Genomic DNA, 22,234 nt, shown 5'->3' with positions numbered 1-22,234 from the left:
GGCTACTGAGCATGGACTGAAAATAACATTAGCACGTGCCAACGAGCAAATACTAGAACTTTCAATTCAACCCTCTATCTCAGCATTTTAGAGAATAAAGCATTTTGTAAACTCTTAGGAAATATGTTTAAGTTCTTGCCTTTTAGGTCTGGCCACCCAGAATACTTTGACCTCTCTTCTTCTGGGGATCTAAGGTTGCTGAGTCCAGCAATCCTTGTGATGGTGTCCGACAACAGGCTTCTGAGAACTGCAGCATTCCTTCCAAATTGAAAAATTGGCTTCAGTAAGGAAGGAGAAGTTCTGGAGCTTCAAGAGGTAACAAAAGATCCCATGTCCGCCTAGGAAAATGATTCAGAAATTATCATGGCTCATCCAAATAGAGGAAAAGAGAGTCAAAGATTTTTAGAACTGCAGATTCTGTAAGGCCACAGAGCAGAAAGAAAGATGCTCAGACTGTGGCTTGCAGGCGTGGGAGAGAGTGCCAGGCTTGCAGCTGTTAGAAGCTTCCTCTAGAGAAGGGTGGGATTTCTGGTGATGTACCTGCTTGCAAATGATCCCTGATCTTTGTCAGTAATCCTTCAACCATACTGTTATTATGATCACAGTAACAAAGCTCACTAGTTCACCAAATTGGACATTGGTATATTCTTGATTTCTGTCCTGGGCTCATTGTCTGGGATAAAATGTGTATTGTGTTTTCCCAAGAAAAGTCTGTCACACGGCAAAAGGAGGAGCTGCTGTCAAGGTCTTGATACTGGAGGAAGTGATAGTCCTATCTTATCTTCAGAAATTGCCACACCCCAGAGCTTGCTTTGTATACACAGCTTGAGAAATCTGTGCTTTGGGCTTGCCTGGACAAGGGCCAGGCAGCAGCTTATCTTGCCCTATTGAACTTCATCTATCTTGATTATACCTTATGCAATTCTGCCTCAAGGTCACAATAAAGATTAGTACATATAGGCACAACAGCAGGACCTATTAATCATCTGTAGTCTCAGAAGGGGGAAAGGTCCTTATTGAAGCTTATATGTGTGCTCAGACCCTGAACAGATTTTCCAGCTGCCATTAGGGTCACTTTTCCTTATGTTCATGGCATCTTGTGAGCTCAGCTCTGAGTGCGGCAGCCCTGACATGGCTTCCCATGACCGTGTCACAATTCATTCTGAATTAGACAGGGAAATTCAATGGTATTTAGTAGACTCCTTCAAGAATCAAAATAATTCTGCCTGCACTCGGTAAATAGCTTCCATTGTTAGTGGCTAAAAGCAAAGCATGCTTTTTATTAACTGCATTCATTCAGGGCTTTAGTGGTGTGTGAGTAACTTTCTATGACATTTCAATAAATGGCCCTCAGTTTTATACTTCTCGCTTCTCTGTTAGGCACTAGAGTTCTCTATTTTTAGATGACATCCAGGAAAACTGGAGATAACAGCAAGGGTATCATGATACCACGAATTAGGAGTCAGTCATGTGGAAATGTTTATAAGTGTGGGAAGGAGAAAACACAAATCAAGTGAAGAGCTAGCAAAACTCTGTGTAAGATAGGCCTGCAGAGACCTAAGACCTTTTCTTGTACAAACTAATACATACTGCATTTTATGGTTTGGGTCTCACATGTGGCTTTCCAAAACTTGTGCCATGGACATGTAGGATTCTTGGTCTAATGGTGTCAAATTGGGAACTGATAGTAATGTTTACAATTACAATCACAAAAAATAGCAGAATTATATCTCCTAAGAACATGTTTGATGTGTGTATGTGGGAAACACCTGGCATTGGCTTTTGAAACTCTCAAAGTCCACTACTGAACACAGTTGTTCCAACAAGGCAATACCTCCTAATCCTTCTATTCCTTTCAAAGAGTTGCACTTTCTGGTGAGTGTACATTCAAACATATGAGCTGTTGGAGCTATTTTTGTTCAAACTAGGACAGATATGGTACCCATAAAATGACAGCAATTTTCTTGCCTAAATAAGACCTCCAAAATGACTATGTCTGTCAACATGTTAATTTGGATGACTCCAGCACAGCTGAACAGCTACAGACATGGGAAAACTGTTTCCTTCAAGTATGAGTCCCCTAACTGGCTGTCGAATCCTTAGTGGTAAGCTCTAACAATTATATAAAGAGAAGTCATTTGGTAGGGACGAGTGGAACATAGGATGAGGAGAAAGGGGATGAAGGCATAAAATTGTTTAAATATAAAACTCATGTATGAATTTGTCAAAATATAATAAATTATATTTAAAATAGTCATGTTAAATTTCTCTTGAAATGATACAATATATTCTTCTTAAATTTCATTGATTTTAACTGACAGTGCTATCTTGCTTTTTCTATCTCACTATTGTTCATAACCGAGGTGTAAAACATATCAATGTTGTTCCATAAACAACTACTTTATAGGATTACATTGATATTTGAGGATTTCAATGTCATTTTCCAAGAATTTGGTTGTTACACATTTTTTCAGTAAGTTCTAAGCAATTTCATTAAAACCCTGGATTAATTGCTTTGAAAAGCAATGCAGAACATTCAGTCCTACATATTTGACCTTTATTCTTCATGCTTTAGCACCCATAAATACAAACTCATTTCTGTCTGATATCCTTTCCTTAAAAGAAGAAGAAAAAAAGCATTGTTACTCAAATCCTTTACAATCTACTTGGAAACATAAGACTTAGTAAATATATTTATAGCTAACAAATAGAATGATCATAATGTTTAATTTACATAAACAAACATAAACTGCTTCAACATTTTCTGTATTTAATTTGTAGTATAGTATGAAAACAATCAAGTACATCTCTTAGGGGCTTATTAGAGATATACTTCAAAATATCTCAATGTGCCTTGAACATGGGTAAAGAGCAAGGACACCAAAGGCAAAGGCAGGCCAAGAGTAGAGAGAACTTGAACTAAACATTGTTTGGAACATGATTTGACTCTTTGGCAGAGGAAAAAATTGTTGATTACCTGTAATTACTCTCCTTATTTCCAGACAATATATTTTTTGATCACCTTTTAACTTCTACGTTGTGTCAGACTGAGAAATCTGCAAAATACAGGATAACGGTCCAACCACGTCTCATAAAGAATGAGTTTATAGTTACATGGATTACACTCACGTATTATGAAACTAGTTAGAAATTAGAGTACTTAAAGCCATTTGGGAGGGATCATGTACTTATAACGAGTAAGTAATGGAGCCACAAATTCACAGCCCTAGACTCAATTTGTCAGCCCAAAGAATGGGATTTAAGTTCTCTCTCACACAAGGTAGAGATATGGTGTTTCTAGACACCAAGAACATCATTGATAGGTATGTATTTAAACTTTTTTTATTTATTGTTTTTTGAATTGTTTTTAAACTTCTTTATTTATTGTTTTTATTTTGTTTAAACTTTTTATTTATTGTTTTTTTTATTATTCATCTGTTTATTTTATATCCCAGCCACATCCTCACTCCCATCCTCCCCTCCCAGTCCCTCTCCCGAATCTGGTACCTGCTCCCATGCCCCTCCTTTCTTCTCTCTATCCTGGAAAATTGCAAGTTTTCCATTCCAATAAAACATGGCGTATCAATTTGCAGTAAGACTAAGGATTCCCCACGTATTAAGACTGGGCAATGTAACCCAGTAAGCTTTTAAGACCAAGATCCAACTCTAAGCTTTCTGGGAAAAAATATATGCAATGTGCATTAGTCGGGATCTCCTAAAGGAACAGAACTGAAATATGTAAAGTCGGATATTTTTAGAATGGCTTTCAGACTGGTCGTCATCTAGCACAATATTAACTGTTTACTAATGGAAGGTCCAAGAATCCAGTCATTGTCAGTCCATGAGCCTGGATATTTCAAATGGTCTTCAGTATATGTTTATGTATATGTTGAAATTCAGAAGTAGATTCTAATGTTAGTGAAGGAATGTATTAAGAACACAAAAAGAGTAAATTTCTTTCTTCCATGTCCGTGATGTAAGTGGCCAGCAGAAAGTATGACCCAGATTAGAGGTGGATCTTTCCATCTCAAAATATCTGGGTTAAGAGTGGGCCCCCCCTTCACATGATATACTTAAAGGTGTCTCAAGACACTTGGCTATACAAATTTAGTCATGTTCACAACTAAGAATATCTATCACATAGTGATTTCTTCTCTAAAGATTTATCCAAATGAGCATGTCAGTTATCTGGATAGGAGGAAAACATTAATCAGGAAAAGTTCTCAGATTTAGAGACCCTTTGATGGCAAGATTTATTACAAAGAGCTCTGCTCACCCTTACTCATTTAGAGTGTTTTACTTAAATTTGAGATAAGTTCTGTCTGCTATGTTACATGATGTGTGTCTCATTTAAATACAGTTTATGAAGATCACAGAGATAAGAGAGAAGAGCAGAGTTCAAAGGGAGATCTCCTTCATGAAAGGACAGCTTATTGCATGAAATTTCATGCACAGTTGTAACATTTCTGGGTTTACAGAAAGTCTGTGTAGTATTCATTTTGAACTTATATAAAATATAAGTTATAGGTAGATAGGAAGACTAACCTGAATGCAGGGAGAAAGAAGGCAGACATTTACAAAAAAGGAGTATTACACAGCAGAAAAAAATAATGACATCTTGAATTTTGTAGGAACATGGATAGAGCTAGAAAACATTATTTTGCGTGATGTATCTCAGACACAGAATTAAAATTATCACATGCACTCACTTATAAGTAGTTTTCAAACATAAAGCAAAGAAAATCAGCCGACAAACCAGAATCTCAGAGAACCTAGACAACAATGTGGACACTAAGAGAGACTTACATAGATCTAATCTACATGGAAAGTAGAAAAAGACAAGATCTCCTGAATACATTGGGAGCATGGAGACCTTTTGGGAGGGTTGAAGGGAGGAGGGGAAAGGCAGGAAGGGGAGAAGTGAAAAATGTAGAGCTCAATAAAAATCAATAAAAAAAGAAGGCAGAATCAGGCAGATGCCATTTAGTTCCCAAAGGAGAATGATACAGGAACCTTACTTGTAGGCTACAGCCTTTTGGTGATACATAGTTAATAGAAATGGGTTAATTTAAGATGTAAGAGCTAGCTAAAACTATGTCTAAGTCATTGGCCAAACAGTGTTGTATTTAATATAGTTTCTGTATGATTATTTGGATTTGAGTGGCTGGGAAATGAATGTGCATTCTCTGTTAACAATAAGTGATTGCTTTAATCTTGACTGTAAAATAACTATATCCCTCAAATATGATGATGAGACTTTACACCTAATTAAAAAAAAAGCAGAAGATAATTTTATGGTGTCTTACAGAAAACCTTCTTACCCAATGCCATTATCCCCATGCCACTTCTGATCACGCAAATGACAACAGAGTTGACCGTTCAATATATGATGGCAAAGGAGCTATCTATCTTCTCTTTCACATAATGGGGACATAGAATTACGCTGCTTACTCCTGCTGCCTTCCAACCTCAGATATTTTGGGAAGTGTTTAAATGTATAGGAAGTAGATAAGTGAGAGAGGATGAGGTGTCACTGATGAATCACATGAGGTCATTATCTTTGCTAGGATTGGATTCTTCTATTATATAAACAAATTTGAGTCACCCATACTTATATAAATAATTTCAGTGAAATTAGTGATTCACCACTGCAGATTTAGGTGGTCTTTATCTTTTGCAGACCGATTGTTCTCTGATTGTGCTTAGTATCTCTTTCTTCAAACATTCCCAGAAAAGTAACCCAACAAAGCAATTAGATTATTCACACTAATGAGTCTTGAAGTTTCAGATGACGATACTTGTTAAGGCTTATTATGATGCTTGTTAATTTCCTGTTTGTTAAGAGGACAAGGAGATAAGATGGGGAAACAGACAAAAAAGGAAGGGGGAATCCACTATAATGGACAAGTTTAAACTGCATTCTTATATGACTAAATATAAATTTTATGATCAGCTAAAATATACACAAAATAGAGCAACTGCAAATGCTTGCTCAGGACAATGTTGCAGTAACTTTCTCATAGTTATGCACAGGAAATTATATACAATAAGAGAGGGCAATGCAGCATGAGTTAGCTGATCCTTGCTACTGAGTTGTTCTCTGATCAGAGCAGAATTTTAGCAGCAGCTTTGTCTTCTCACATTTACTTATAATGCTCGACTTTATAGTTTTTGTTTCTTTGTTGTTAGTTTGTTTTTTTCTCTCTCTCTCTTTTGGGAGGTAATGGCATTTATTGTAAATATAATTATGATAACATTCTACTTTTTTGACCTTTCTTTCTTCAAAATAATGAATCCCTGAGAAACTCCTCTAAGAGCAGATAGTTGGAACTGTAACAGCTGCTGTGGTTATGAAAATCTCCAAATGAGAGGGAAAACCTGGAGAGTAAAATAAAATCTATGTAAGACACAGTCCTAAAAATTCAAGAAAATCTACTTTCGAGATCAGAAAGCATTGCTAAACTATTAACAGCTGCATTAAACTGAAAAGAAAAGAATAATAAAATGCATATGAGAAATAGTCTTGCTGGAAGTTGATGTTTGCTACAAGTATCATCGGACTATGAGCCTTACTAGACTTCAGATGAATAGAATTTTCATCAGCATGACATAAAATATAACAGAAATTTTTATCACCATTTTTCAATTTTCTGTGTGTTATTATCAAAAATTAAACATCAAAGTAAAGTGTTTGATATAAAATACTATTATGTGAAGAATTAATCAAAATTTGATAAATTCTAGTATTTTAAATCCATAATTGGTAACTAATATTTTTTATTGTTGTTGTTGTTTTGTTTTGTTTTTTGAGATAGGGTTTCTCTGTAGCTTTGGTGCCTGTCCTGGAACAAGGTCTTGTAGACCAGGCAGGCCTCGAACTCACAGAGATCTGTCTGCTTCTGCCTCATCAGAGCTGAGATTAAAGGCGTGTGCCACCACTGCCCTGTAGTAAGAAGGCCGCTTGTTTGTTTCTCAACTCCCCAGAAACCCAAAATAAACACATTGAAAATATATTATTTAAATCACTGTTTGGCCCATTAGCTCTAGCTTTTTATTGGCTAATGCTTATATATTAATTTAATTTAATGCTTATATATTAATCTGCGTATTGCCAGTTGCTTGTGGTTTACCTGACAAAGTTCCATTCATTTGTCTCCAGTGTGGCTTCTCCCTAACTCTGCTTTCATTCTCCCAGCATTCAGTTTAATTTTCCCTGCCTACCTCTATTTCCTGTGCAGACCCAAGACAATTCTTTATTAACCAATGGTATTCATAGCATACAGATGGGAATCCCACATCACAGACCAGCTATAATACATAACTAATTTTTATCAGAAAATGAATGAAGAACCTCAGGAGAAATTGCATCATTCTAATTTGTATGATTTTACATAAATGAATAAAGAACAGATTGTGTAGTAGAACAAACTATTATAATATTTTCAAATTATTATTGTGGTAGGAAATAATTGACAATATATAATTACTATTTGATAGCTTAATGCACACAAATAAATTGTTTTTATGTCCACTCCCCACTCTTTCCCTTTCATCTTCTCCGTGTTTCCCACCAACTTCATATGCTGTTTTGAAACCTACTGAGGTTGAAACTTTTGCAATTTTATTCGAAATAAAATTGAAAACATGGGGAACTTTCATTTTTTCATGTCTTTTGTAATTAGCTCTTTAAAATATTTTCTTAACTCCTTGAGAATTTAATTTCATGTTTGGATCATACACATTTGCTCTCTCTTGCGAGTATTATATATATCCTCTCTAAACTTACCCCCACTCTGCTTTCTCCACCCTTCCCTCATTGAAGCTAGTTAGCTTATTCACTACTAATTTATTTAAATTTGTTATTAATATTACATACCAACCACAGTTCACTCTCCCTTTCATCCTCCCTCTCTGCCCTCCATCTACCCCCAAATCACTCCCCCTCCCGTCCGCTCCTCAGTAAAGGTAAGGTTTCACATGGGGAGTCATCATAGTCTGGTGCATTGAGGCAGGACCAAGCACCTTCCCCCTGCATCAAGGCTGAGAAGGCAACCCTCCATTGGAAAGGGCTCCAAAAAGCCACATTATGTGGTGTTGGAGAATTGTCTGTATTCTGTCAATCATGTATTTTAATAAAACACTGATTGGCCAGGCAGGAAGTCTAGGCGGGTCAACCAGACAGGAAGTAGAGGCAGGGCAATGAGAATAGGAGAAGGCTAGAGAGGAGGAAGCTCCCTCCGCCAGTGCCAGTTCTGCCCAGACCACCAGAGAGGAAAGATGTAAGCTGCCCCACTGGAAAAGGTACTGAGCCATGTGGCTAACGTAGATAAGGATAATGGGGTAACATAAGTTATAAGAGCTAATAAGTAGCCTGACCTAATGGGCCAATCAGTTTATAACCTAATGTAGACTCCGTGAGATTTTCTTTGGGAATTGCCGGCTGTGGGGTACTGGGCAGGACAGAAACCCCAACAAGCCGGCCCTCATGTTACAATTATGCACTAGGGATTGCTAGATCCTGGTCCCACTGTCAGGGGTGCCCCAAAGAGACCAGGTTACACAAGTGTCACCCACAAGCAGTGGGTAGAATTTGGTCCCATGCAGCGCCTCCAGCTGTGGGTCTAAAGTCAGTGAGCTCCCAAGAGTTCTGGTCAGCTTTCCCTGTGGTTTTCCTGCTATTGAACCTCCACCCTTGCTCATATAATCCCTCCTGCCTCTCTTGAACTGGACTCACAGAGCTTGGCCTCATGCTTGACTGTGGATCTCAATATCTGCTTCCATCTGTGATGGGATGAAGATTCTGTAATGATGGTTGCAATAGTCAGCACTCTGATTACAGGAGAAGACCAGTTCAGGCACCCTCTCCACTATTGCTATGAGTCTTACCTGGAACATCCCTGTGGATTCCTGGAAATTTCCCTAACAATGGGTTTCTCCCAAATTCTGAAATAGCTCCCTCTATCAAGATATCTCTTTCATTGCTCTCCCACTCTATCCCACCCCCAATTTGACCAAAAAGTTCCCCATGTTCTTGTACTTCATCCCCTCCCCTTTAATGTCTCCACTCCCACCCCCAGTTTCTGGGCAAAATTTAATTTTATTGTCTCTTAGGTGCATTGTTTAATTTGTTTTCTGATTCAATATATATAAATCTTTCCTGGGCATGGTTATATTTAAAAATTCATTCTGGCCATTTTGACATGAATTATTACAGATAAACATTTTCTGCCGTTATTGTTTTTTTAATTTATTTATTTGTTTATAAAAGTTTCCACCTCCTCCCCTCCTCCCCATACCCTCCCATTTCCCCCACTTCCTCTCCTCCTCCCCCCAATTCCCTCCCCTTCTTCTTCTCCAGTCCTAAGAGCAGTCAGGGTTTCCTGCCCTGTGGGAAGTTCAAGTTCCTCCCCTCTCCCTCCAGGTCTAGGAAGGTGAGCATCCAAACAGACTAGGATCCCAGAAAGCTAGTACATGCAGACAAAACAAGACCCAGTGCCATTGACAATGGCTTCTCATCAGCCCCCATGTCAGTCACATTTAGAGACTCCAGTTTGATCACATGCTCGTTCACTTCCAGTCCAGCTGGCCTTGGTGAGCTCTCATTCGATCAGTCCCCTTGTATCCGAGGGTGAACGCACCCCACACGGTTCTGATTTCCTTTTTCATGTTCTCCCTCTTTCTGCTCCTCATTTGGACCTTGAGGGCTCAGTCCGGTGCTCCAATGTGGGTCTCCGTCTCTATCTCCATCTATCATCAGATGAAGGTTCCCTCTAGTTCTGCCTTTCTTGCTCACGTTCTCCCTCCTTCTGCTTCTCATTTGGACCTAGGGAGTTAAGTCCAGTGTTCCAGTGTGTGTCTCTGTCTCTATCTCAATTCATCGCCCGATGAAGGATCTGTGGTGATATACAAAATATTCATTAGTATGGTTATGGACTAGGGCCAGTTCAGGTACGCTCTTCTCTGCTGCCCAGGGAACAATCTGGGGACCTCTCCTTGGGCCTGGTAACCCCTCCAGAATCAAGACTCTTGCAAACCCTAAAATGGCTTAAAATGGCTCCCTTAGTTGAGATATAAACTTCCCTAGTCCCATATCCATCCTTCCTCCCCCCTCCCATTCCCCCAAGCCATCCCCAATCCTCCCCCTCTCCCTTCTTTCTAGCCATCTCCCCTTACTTCCACCCCCCGACCCCACCCCACCCCTGCACCCAAGTTTGCCTGGCAATCTTGTCTACTTCCAATATCCAAGAGGATAATTATAAGATTTTCTTCAGGTTCACCTTCTTATTTAGCTTCTCTAGGATCACGAATTATAGGCTCAAAGACCTTTAACTATGGCTAGAATCCACTAATGAGTGATTACATACCATATTCCTCTTTTTGGGTCTGGATTACCTCACTCAGTAAAGCATTTTCTATTTCCATCCATTTGCATGCGAAATTCAAGATGTCATTGTTTTTTACCGCTGAGTAAAACTCTAATGTGTATATGTTCCACACCTTTTTTAACCATTCTTCTATTGAGGGGCACCTAGGCTGTTTCCAGGTTCTGGCTATTACAAATAGTGCTGCTATGAACATAGTTGAACAAATGCTTTTGTAGTATGATAGGGCATCTCTTGAGTATATTCCCAAGAGTGGAATTGCTGGGTCCTGAGGGAGGTTGACTCCCAGTTTCCTGAGAAACTGCCACACTGATTTCCACAGTGGCTGCACAAGTTTGCATTCCCACCAACAATGGATGAGAGTTCCCCTCTCTCCACATCCTCTCCAGCATAGGCTATCATTGGTGTTTTTGAGTTTGTCCGCCATTGTTCTTAATGTTACTCTAAATGTTATTATTGGTATTGTTATATGTAACATTATTACATAAATGTTGTTAACATTAACATAGTGGTAATGTTACTGTCACTACTGTTAGTAAAATTAACAAAAATGCAGTTAATAAGTGTCAAATATATTTTAATGTTTAAAATGGATAGAGCAAAAATATTAGGAATATTACTTATGTGAATTTATGTAGACATTTCCACATTAATAATACTTTTTATATTAATAAATATATGCACTATGGAGTTTGGTTTATTTTCAACGATTCACGAATGAAAGGACAGCCCAATATAAATTTGTGTGTTGAGTTCTTTAATATATAAAAATACAGCATATACCTTTTCCTCTTCTTGGTACCGGCATCATTGCTAAATTTCTGTACTGACTACTTTTTTTTTTCAACTGTCTGAAATTTATTAAATTATAAAAGTTTCCATTTCTGCCCCTCCTCCCAACACCCTCCCACTCCCCCCACTCCCCCTCCTCCTCCCTCTCCATTCCCAAGAGCAGTCAGGGTTTCCTGCCCTGTGGGAAGTTCAAGTTCCTCCCCCCTCCCTCCAGGTCCAGGAAGGTGAGTATCCAAACAGACTGGATCCCAAAAATCCAGTATATGCAGAGGAAACAAGTCCCAGTGTCATTGTCACTGGCTTTTCAGAAAGACTCCGGGCCAGCCACATTCAGAGAATCTTTCTTTTTAAAATCAGTATGGTGACCTGGTTTAGCAAAAGGAGAAGAATATTAGAGTCTTGTTAACTCTTTTTGACCTTTCTATGTCATTTTGCAGCCATCAGCATTGAGCCTATTTGTTTTTGAAGAATCTGCATATTTAATAGCAAGGGATTTCCCTGTCCTAATATTTGCTCACTCATCCACATCATTAATACAGTTATTAGTTGAGGACAAAGGCAGGCACTGTACTCCCTGACCACCTTGAAGCAGCTTGCTGACTTGGAGGTTATATCTGACTTAATTTGTTAAAGGTTATTGATGCGGAATTAGCTTCCACAATGGAAATCATCAGCACATTTTAACAATAACAAATTTAATGTTTAATAAAGAACTGTTTCCAAACCAGTACTTGAAAACTGTAGGTTTATGCCTGGAGTGAAAATAATAAGGGAAACTTGGGGAAATTATGGGATCATTTTGAATGCTGGTAAAATCTGAAGGCCAAAGAAGAGGATGTGGGAGGAAAGAAATGCTTATTTTGTCTATTCTTAAGCATTCCCATTTATTCAAATCCTAAAACCGTGTATATGCTGAATTTGTCTAACTTGGCTACAGAATTTCAATTCAGGCACTGGTATGAAGTTTATCTGTTGCTAAAGTTAATGCTTTACCTCATCTGGTATGTCTGCTTCCTGTTATTGTACAATTTGCACACAGCATATATAATTTCCCTGTATGGTTAGCTAATATTAGTCTATTGAAAATAGCTTAGATACATGTCTATTCTACTAAAATAGAAATAGATTAATCATGGAATTTTACTATTCCTTCAGTAAACTGGATACAGTTTGATATTTACTTTTATGGAATCTTATGTATTTCATGAAACAAAGTATCAGGGAAAAAAGAGGCCAATCAAATAATTCAACGACCAAAAAAAAAAAAAGAAAAAGAAACAAAAAGACTTTGATCCATGTGCAGTTGGTACATTTTATAAGATGAAAAACAGATATCTTGGATTCTCTATATTTGTAGCCATCCATATTGACCAGCAACATTTATTGAAGATTCTTTTTTATACCCAGTATGAATTTCTGACTTCTTCATAAAAAAATCAGGTGTCTGTAGGTATGTGGATTTATCTTAGTATTTGCTTTGATTCTATTACTCAGTGCATCCTTTTTTGTGCCAATATCTAGTTGGATTTATCAATATAGTACAACTGAAATAAGGAATAGTGATATTTCTACCGGTTGTTTAACTCTTCAGGTTTATTTTAGTTGTCTTCAATTTTTTGTTTCCTTCTTCCTATAGTTTTGAAAATAATGTCCTTCAAAAAGAGTGACATTATTTGGATGTGTAGGCCTGTTGAAGGAAGTAGATCACTGTGAGGGCAAAGTTTGATGACTCTTAGGCCCAATCTTCACTCAGTATGACACTCAGTTCACTTCCTGTTGCCTGCAAACCAAGATGCAGCCAGCACTCTATCTGCCCACATGCTGCCATGTCTCACTATGGTGATAATTAACTGAACCTCCAAAAATATGTCACCACAATTAAATGATTTACTTTATAAGAGTCATCCTAGTCATTGTGTCTCTGTACAGCAATATAAACCCTAATACACTCATGAAACTGAAAGCTGTTCATCCTAGACCTGTGAAGAACTATATTTAAATTTTTATGGAGATTCAATTGATTAAATAGATTAATTTTGGTAGGATATCTATTTTTACTATATTAACTCTCCTGTTCTGTGAACATGGGAGATTTTGTTGTTTTCTTCAATTACATGATTATTTTTTGGTTTTTTGGGTTTTTTTTAAGTTTTTCTTTACAGGTTTTCACTATGTAGTCTTGGCTATTTTGAAATTTTCTCTGCAGAACAGGCTGACAATGAATGCACCTGTATCTACCTACCTCTGCCTCTTGAGTGCTGGCATTAAAGGTGTGTACTACTACTGCCTTGTGACATGACATTTTTAATCATACAAGTCTTGCACTGACTTGATTAGATTCCCTCCACACTGATGAATATCTTGCATATCACCATAAAACCTTCATCTGGCGATGGATGGAGATAGAGACAGAGACCCACATTGGAACACTGGACTTAGCTCCCTAGGTCCAAATGAGAAGCAGGAGGAGGGAGAACATGAGCAAGGAAGTCAAGACCACGAGTGGTGTGTCCACCCACTGAGACGGTGGGACTGATCTAATGGGAGCTCACCTAGGCCAGCTGGACAGGGAGTGATGGAGCATGTGATCAAACTGGACTCTCTGAACGTGGCTGTCAATGAGGACTGACTGAGAAGCCAAGAACAATGGCACTGGGTATTTATTCTACTGCATGGACTGACTTTGTGGGAGTCTGGTTTGTTTGGATGCTCACTTTTATATACCTGGATGGAGGGGGGAGGATCTTGGACTTCCCATGGGGCAGGGAACCCCCTGACTGCTCTTAGGTCTAGAGAGGGAGGGGGAGGTGGGGAGTGGAGGGATAGGGAGGCAGGGAGGAGGTGGAAATTTTTAATAAATAAATATATATATATATATATATATATATATATATATATATATATATATATTTTTCTGACCTTTAAAATGCATGCTCCCATCATGATATTTTCTGTATTGATATATCATGTATTAAGGTACTTTTTCTGCCTCAAAATAATAGTTTAGATCAATATACCATCAAAGTTTTCTTAGCAATATAAAAAGACTTCTAGTGCTTACTTAAGCAAAAAAAAATCTTGAATAAGTACTGCCTTTCAGTGCCTTCTCGACAGCACATATGGCTAATTTTTGGTCTGTAGAATGGGAGAGGAATTAATGAGGATAACTTCTGAGAAAATCTTTTAATTTCATTGAGTTAACGTCTTTCTTTGTTTCTTAGTTTTATCCTTCCTTCCTTCCTTCTTTCTTTCCTTCCTTCCTTCCTTCTTTCCTTTCTTTCTTTCTGGTAAGACAATTGTGGTTGGATTTGTAACAATATTTTGAAAGCATGAGAGTATTTCTGATAAACATAAAGACATCGCTTATGAACTGAAACTTGACATACTTAAAAAAACATGAAAACAAACAACTAATCACTGTTTGGAATTATTCAGATATGTTATTATTGGCTAGATATTAGACACATTGGAGATTTCCAAATAATATTAGGATTCAGTCCTGCCAATGTTCTATCCATTCCCGTATCCTTTCTTTTGGCCCTCTATAGCAGTTTTAGTTTGTAGTTGTGTATGCAACCATCTGACCTCCGGGTCATCACATAGCAGGTTTTAGAGATTCCACTTTTGTTTATTTAGTCAAACCTTGTGTTCTTTTTTCTTATGCAAATAGAGATTGCTGGAGATAGGGAGTTATGCAGAGCTGAGCATGAATAATTGTGTTTTTCTGTTAGTGTAAGCTTTGGGTCTGGTAAATATTAAATTCCACATAATAGTTTAATGGTATTGTGATTACAGATTCAATGATAATATTTGAGTTGACAGATTTTCATCAGAATACCAGATATACTAATCATCACTTAAGGCACTTTATAAAATTAAAATTAATGAAAATTTTAGTATTGCTAAATTACATAATTTTGTAATGGCAGTAAAAATCATTGCATAGTTTAGATCGATTCACAAATTACATTGTGCTTTGAAGTTCTTAATCACTAATTGATATAAATTAAAAATTGCAGACTGTAATTAAAAAAGGATTCAACTGATTTTCTTCTCTTTATTTAATTTTAGTGGAAATAGTTATACTTTAATCACACAACTAGTAAATTTAAAACTTCAGATGGTTTAAGCATACTCTATAAAGTGTCTATGTTTTTCTATTCAGAAAAATAAACCTCTAATGATTGATTTTGAGACAGATTTTCTCTGTGTACCTCTGGGGGTCCTGGAACTCACACTATAAACAAGGCTTGCACCAAACTCTTAGAGAGATCTGTCTCTCAAGTACTAGGGTTAAAGGACTGTACCACCACACCCAGAAATGATCTCTTAAATAAATTCACCAATTTCAACCCTCTGTTTCTGAGAGACTAAGAGTTATTTATTAGTCTCTACATATTGCAAGGTTTTCAAAACAAAAATTTAGCAGAAGCCAGAAGCACTGGCATAGCATCAGGATGTAGAGAAAACACTATTCCTGAACAAGTCCAGGCTTTGTAACTTAATTGTATTTACACTGATGAGTACACACAAAGAGAAATCAATTTATGGAAGCTTATTTCGTTGCTCGTGAAACTGTATCTTCCTCGATAAACTTGGTGAAAATTGCATAGCTTGTCTCCCAAGTTCATTGAATATATTTTTACGATATTTTGTGGTGTTATTAGGTTTTTTAATCTGGCATTGCTAGTTGAATTCTCAAATTGCTTTTAATATTATCTTCTAATATTTATTGCTGAATCTCATTTATTATAATGTTGAAATAAAAGGGCATAAAACGAATATATATTTCTAAATTTTCTGAGTTTCTTCAGGAATTAATCTCAAAGATTTAAAGGGATATTTAGAAAGCTTGGGGTTATAACATTGATTACTTTATCTATCAATTTAATTAAAATATTAAATGTTTCTCAGTATGGTTGCTGAAGCAAACAAAAATGTTCAGTTTTATTAACTCACTTCAGGTTACCTGGTTGGGCAGGAAGGACAGCTAATATGCTACTGCAGGGAAAACAAAGCAGCACCCAGCACTTCATTTCTGCCCTACCCATAAAGACTTTCTGAGAAAGGTGCTTTGCAAGCACAAAGGATTTATTTTGGCTTATGGTTTCAGGAATCTCTACCCATAGAGATTTATTTTCGATGTGTTCATTTGTTTGTTTTGTGTTAGTCCATTGTCATGCCAGGCAAACAAGACAGAAGTTTGCAGTGGTAGAAGTAGTTCAGCTCCTGGAGGACAGAAAGCAAGGAGCCAGTGAGTTGGTCTCTGGAGTCTTTAAAGGCTTGTGCTAAAAGACCTAAACACTTTACTTTCCCCCACCTTCTAAAGTATTCACTTCCCTCTTCTGTGATGCAAGGTCAAATCCTTAAATAATTAACCATTAGAATACATGTAAGGTCAAGATATAAAACTTTCTGACTCTTAATATGATTGATCAGCTAAGAGAATTGGAGTGTGTTCTAAGATCAACTATAATTTTTAAATTAATTTGTTTTCTGGTAATTAATATGTGTACAAAACACATACTGACAAATCATATCCCTGACCTTCCCTTATCCTCCTATTAACCTGGTATACCATCTCTTCCTATAAAATCTTTCTCACATTCTTATTTGCTGTTTTGTTTTATGATACTGAACTTAACAGCATCAACTTTATTTTTATTTTTTATTTGTTTGTTTATAAAAATTTCCACTTCCTCCCCTCCTCCCCATACTCTCCCATTCCCCCCATTCCCTCTCCCCCCCCACTCCCTCTCCTCCTCCCTCTCCAGTCCAAAGAGCAGTCAGGGTTTTCTGCCCTGTGGGAAGTTCAAGTTCCTCCCCCCTCCCTCCAGGCCTAGGAAGGTGAGCATCCAAACAACAAACCAGGCTTCCACAGAGTCAGTCCATGCAGTAGAATCAAAACCCAGTGCCATTGTCCTTGGCTTCTCTGTCAGTCTTCATTGCCAGCCACATTTAGAGTGTCCAGTCTGATCACATGCTCCATCAGTCCCAGTCCAGATGGCCTTGGTGAGCTCTCATTAGATCAGTCCCACCATCTCAGTGGGTGGACGCACCACTCGTGGTACTGACTTCCTTGGTCATATATTCCCTCCTTCTGCTCTTCATTTGGACCTTACTCCTAAAGCCACAGAAAAAAATTATTAAAGGAATTTTAGTCAGATTTCCTGAAACAGAATGTATCAACTTCACACAGCTGAATCCAGAAGTCATTTCCTCAACTTCTACCACAGTCTGTCAAGTAGAAACAAGCTGAGAGAAAAAGGGAGAATATTCCCAAAGAGTATGACTACCAGAAGGTAGTAATTACATGAGTCCACTTTAGAGATTATATATCAAAGCATCTGAAACTAAGCATCAATCATCCATTTGCATAGTTTCACTGGAAGGAGTTCATTTTTTTCTGACCAGGAGTAGTTCAAAATATTACATGGAAAATTGCTAAAACGACTTGAAACTTTTAAGCTGTGAACCATTCTGAGAATTACAGACTCCTGATGTCCATTGCATTCTTATTAGACGGACGGCTGCAGTGCCCAATGGCTTATGTTCAACTGAAGTAATTTATTTTAATGATAGCGCCATGAATAGAACAAAAGTGTCCATATAAAACATGCTAGAGTAGTGAAACTGAAAATCAAATCATACCTAGGGGTTGTTAATCCAAAATTAGTAAGAAATGCACTGACAACAAATCTATTAAGGAATGTGTGAAGAAGGAAATAGAAAGGTGTTCCCGGTTTGCTATCACACCTCAAACTGTAAATTACAACCTCAGTGTGTGATAAGTACTCATGGAAACTGTGGCATGACTGAGGGAGGAAGCGGCACACAGAAAACATGTCCCGAGTGGCAGCAACATACTGCAAACAAAAACACTGAAAACAAAATATGTACAACCCCTACAACAAGAAAAAGTTGAATACACAGACTAGAGGAGATACTTGGACACAAAACACATAAACACACACACACACACAAACATGCACACACAAACACACTCATGCATACATGTAGAGGATGTTTTTGCTAATGAAAAAATTGCTAACATAGTTCAAAATAGATCATCTCTAAGTATGCTGATTTTTTATAATGTTCCATTTGGCTTGTCTTTTTATATGAAACAAGGAACAAATTGTATTTTGAATAAAATATATTCCATATACAAATGAAAGAATTTAGTCTTGGTCATCAGAAAGTAGGTGAGGCTGTGATGAACTGTTATTGGTAAATATCAAAGCAATCTTTACTTTCTGTTTATTCCTACCGAGAATACTCTACCACATATAGTTAGAGTAGTAAGATTCCTGGAAAATTCTACCCTAGATCAGATATTCATTTAACAAGATATGCCTTTATATATTTATTGTTCTTGGCTTAAGATGGAGAAGAGGATGAGGGAAATGGTTCATGGGATGGAGGCACTTTTGTCTTGGTCCAATGACCTGGGTCTAATTTCTGGATCCCACAAAGGAGAAGGAGAAAAAATGATTGTAAGAATTACTTTACTGTGTAAGAATTACACATACAGCATAACTCTAACTAACAGAGTACACAGACACACATACAAATTAACAAATAAAAACAGAAACTCCTAATTTTCTCATTTCTTTGGACTTCTTGTAGAGATTCTTGGGGATAATGAAATTTTCATTTTTTTCTTCTTTTGTTATCAGCTCTGAGAAACTGGGTTTACAAATTGGGCCACAATTTCCAATAAGAACTTAAGATAACAGATTTAAATTTGATAAAGAAGAAATGTTAATACATTAAATAAATTTTAAACAATGTTGAAACCATACTTATCCAATAGAAAATATTTAAAATACTGAATATTCATAGTAAAAATAAAAACAGAGAATACGTACATAAAAGAGTTAGCAACTGATGTGGGATAATCTTCTGTATGCTGTGAATATCATTGGTTAATAAAGGAACTGCTTTGGGCCTATAGCAGAGCAATAAGGGAACAGAGCTAGTAGGGAAAAATAAACTGAATGCTGGGAAAAAGGAAGGACAGAGTCAGTGAGAAGCTATGTAGCCCTGCCAGAGATAGATGCTGGAACTTTAGCCAGTAAGCCACAGTCACATGACGATACACAGATTAATAGAAATGGGTTAAATTAATATGCAAGAGTTCATCAATAAGAAGCTAGAGCTAATGGGCCAAGCAGTGATTCAATTAACACAGTTTCTGTGTGATTATTTTGGGGCCGAGCAGCAGGGAACCAACAAGCAGCCTCCTTACTACAAGCAACTATTGAGTACAATGATCATTTGACAGTTTTCATTACAAAATATCATCAGATATGAAGGTTTCACACAAATAAGAATGAGATTTTTCTAAATATTCATTTTTCCACATCTTAAGACTTATGAGCCAGTGTCACCTGATGGTCATGGTCCTTTTTTCTATGATTATCAGAAAGTCGATAGTAGTTTAGCCTAATCCCACTTACCTATGTCCTTTACCTTACTTCACATAGCTATACTGAGCTGATATCATCTTATGTCATCAAAGTGTGCAAGACAAATAAATCACAGAAAAAAACTGTACATAACTGAGAGTGGTAAGGGTTAGTCACCTAACCTTTATTATAATGTGCTATTTTGATAATGGTATTGTGTTAATCCTTCATTGTCTGAAGAATTTTACGTCAATTAACATAACCTAGAGTCATTTGAGAAGACAACCATGGTCAAGAAAATATCTCCTCCTGCTAGACCTGAGGGCAAGCCTGTGGGTTAATATCTTGGTTGCTTGCCAGTGCAGAATGAGCCAAGGCTTGTGGATGCTGCCTAGGTTCTACAATAAGTCAAGAGGAACAAATCAATTAACCAGTATTCTTCATGGCTTCTACTTCTTCTCCTGTCGTCAGGATCCTGCCATGAATTCCCCAAATGATACAAAATATCGTATGAAATAAACTATTTCCTCTCCAAGTTCTTTTTCATCATGATGTTTTATTACAGCAACAAAAATTGTAGATAAAATACTTACTATACCCATATACAAAGTAGCATTAATCATAGTTTAATTATCCAGAGAAATTATCTTATATACAGCCTTTTCTACCGTAGGAAATGCCAGGGATCTACTTGGGGTCCTACAAGATATTGCTCGAGGAATACAGAATTGTAATCATAAATGTGATACTCCCCTGATGATGCAGCCCTTTTAAAGTTTCCTGTGTTCATCTTTTTTTTCTCAATATGTTTTGCCACAGCTGCTCTCCTATCTCTGAAGAACATTCAATTTATCAGCGTCCCTGCCTTCTCTTCTGTGCACACTTACTTCTTATTTGCATAGACTCCTCATGGCTCATTTACAGAATAGACCTCATGTTCCAATCATTTGAGATTAACACCCCTGAAGGTTTGGGATCCTAGCCCAAAATGTAACAAACTGAACCATTATTTCCGCATTGACATACTGAAATTTTGTGCAATACAACAGCTCTTCCTAGGCTAGATTCAAATGCAGTCATGGTTGGTGATTAAGCTGTTGTTTGTGTTTATAGTAAATATTTTAAATGTAAATTCCTTAGTCAATAACTTACAACACAGCTTTGATAACCTTCTCTGATCAAGTCCACGGAAGTACTCATTCTGTACAGAGGAAGTAATTTCTTTTGTCTCTGTTTGTTTTGTGTGTGTGTGTGTGTGTGTGTGTGTGTGTGTGATTTGCACATGCACGCACACATGTGCATGTGCTCTTGTGTATTTTCAACAGGAACATTTCGCAAACATGTGGAGAAAACGTTACAAAGATGTAGATCAGTCTGTTGCTCCCAAAATATAGCCTCAGTCAAGGTTGACTGAAAAAGCTACAAGCAGATATTTTGCTATTATAAACTTTGATGAACTCAGTGTGGCCTTTAATCTCATTTCTGCCTTGGACAGCAGTTATACATTCTCAAGTGGACTTGCAGACTCATCACTGTGACTATTGCTAAGAGTCAAGACTGGCATTGGTCTACTACGAGAGCCTCAGAGGCAGTGCTTGGTGGTAAACTGGCAAGGTTATGATTGTCTTAAAACATGGCTGTTAGTATTCCAAACAAATGGCTGTTTGGACCAGAAAGAGCAGCTGAACCAACAAGCTAATAGGGTGAGGAACCAAGGGAGAAAAATCCCAGCCCTCACAAAGTTGTAACATTGATGTGAAGGACCAAGGGCCCTGATACATGTTTTTGTCAGTTTCCAGCATAAACATTATTTAACAATAAAGGTCACCATCTATTGCAATGATAGGGGAAGTGGTGTAGGATGACCATCACCTACTGTAAAAGTGGAGAATATATTCTACTGTTACAATGGAGAACATCATCTACATTAACAATAGAAGCACCATCTAATGTAGCAATGGGGGAACCAGGCATTTAAAAATATGGGGTATCACATACTATAACAACATGGGGTATCACATACTATAAAAATAGGGGTATCATTAAAAATAGGACGTTACTAACTGTAATACTAGGGGGTGTCACCTACGGTGACAATACAGAATGTCACCTCCTGTTATAATAGGACGTATCATCTACTGTAGCAGTAGGGAGCTTCACCTACTGTAACGATAAGGAGCATCATCTACTTTAACAACAGAGCATCACCTACTGTAATAATAGGGGGCAACCCACGCTGTAACAATCTGGGGTCATACCTGCTGTAACAACAGGGATCTCATCTACTGTAACAATAGGGGCCTCACCTACTGTATCAGGGGCCTTACCTACTGTTACAATAGGTACCACATCTACTGTGACAACAGGGTCCTCACCCATTGTAACAACAGGGAGCATCCCCTACTGTAGCAATAAGTGCCTCCCTAGTTACAACAGGTAGTGCCACCAGCTGTTCCTTCCAGCGGTTTATTGTGCTTCTTAACAAAGGAAAAAATGATGACAGCAAGCAAGCAGCCTTTATTTGCGAAGATCATCCTTGCTCATGTACGCTTTCTGTGTAGGGGGAGAAAAAGGACACTCAGCTTGTTGATGTTGAGAGTCTTAGGAAAAATACCAGGTTGAGAGAAGTTCATTGAATCTTCAACATCT

This window comes from Myodes glareolus, chromosome 15 (genome assembly GCF_982192425.1).
Source record: "Myodes glareolus chromosome 15, mMyoGla1.1, whole genome shotgun sequence".
Taxonomy (NCBI): domain Eukaryota; kingdom Metazoa; phylum Chordata; class Mammalia; order Rodentia; family Cricetidae; genus Myodes; species Myodes glareolus.
Note: the sequence above shows the minus strand (reverse complement) of the source record.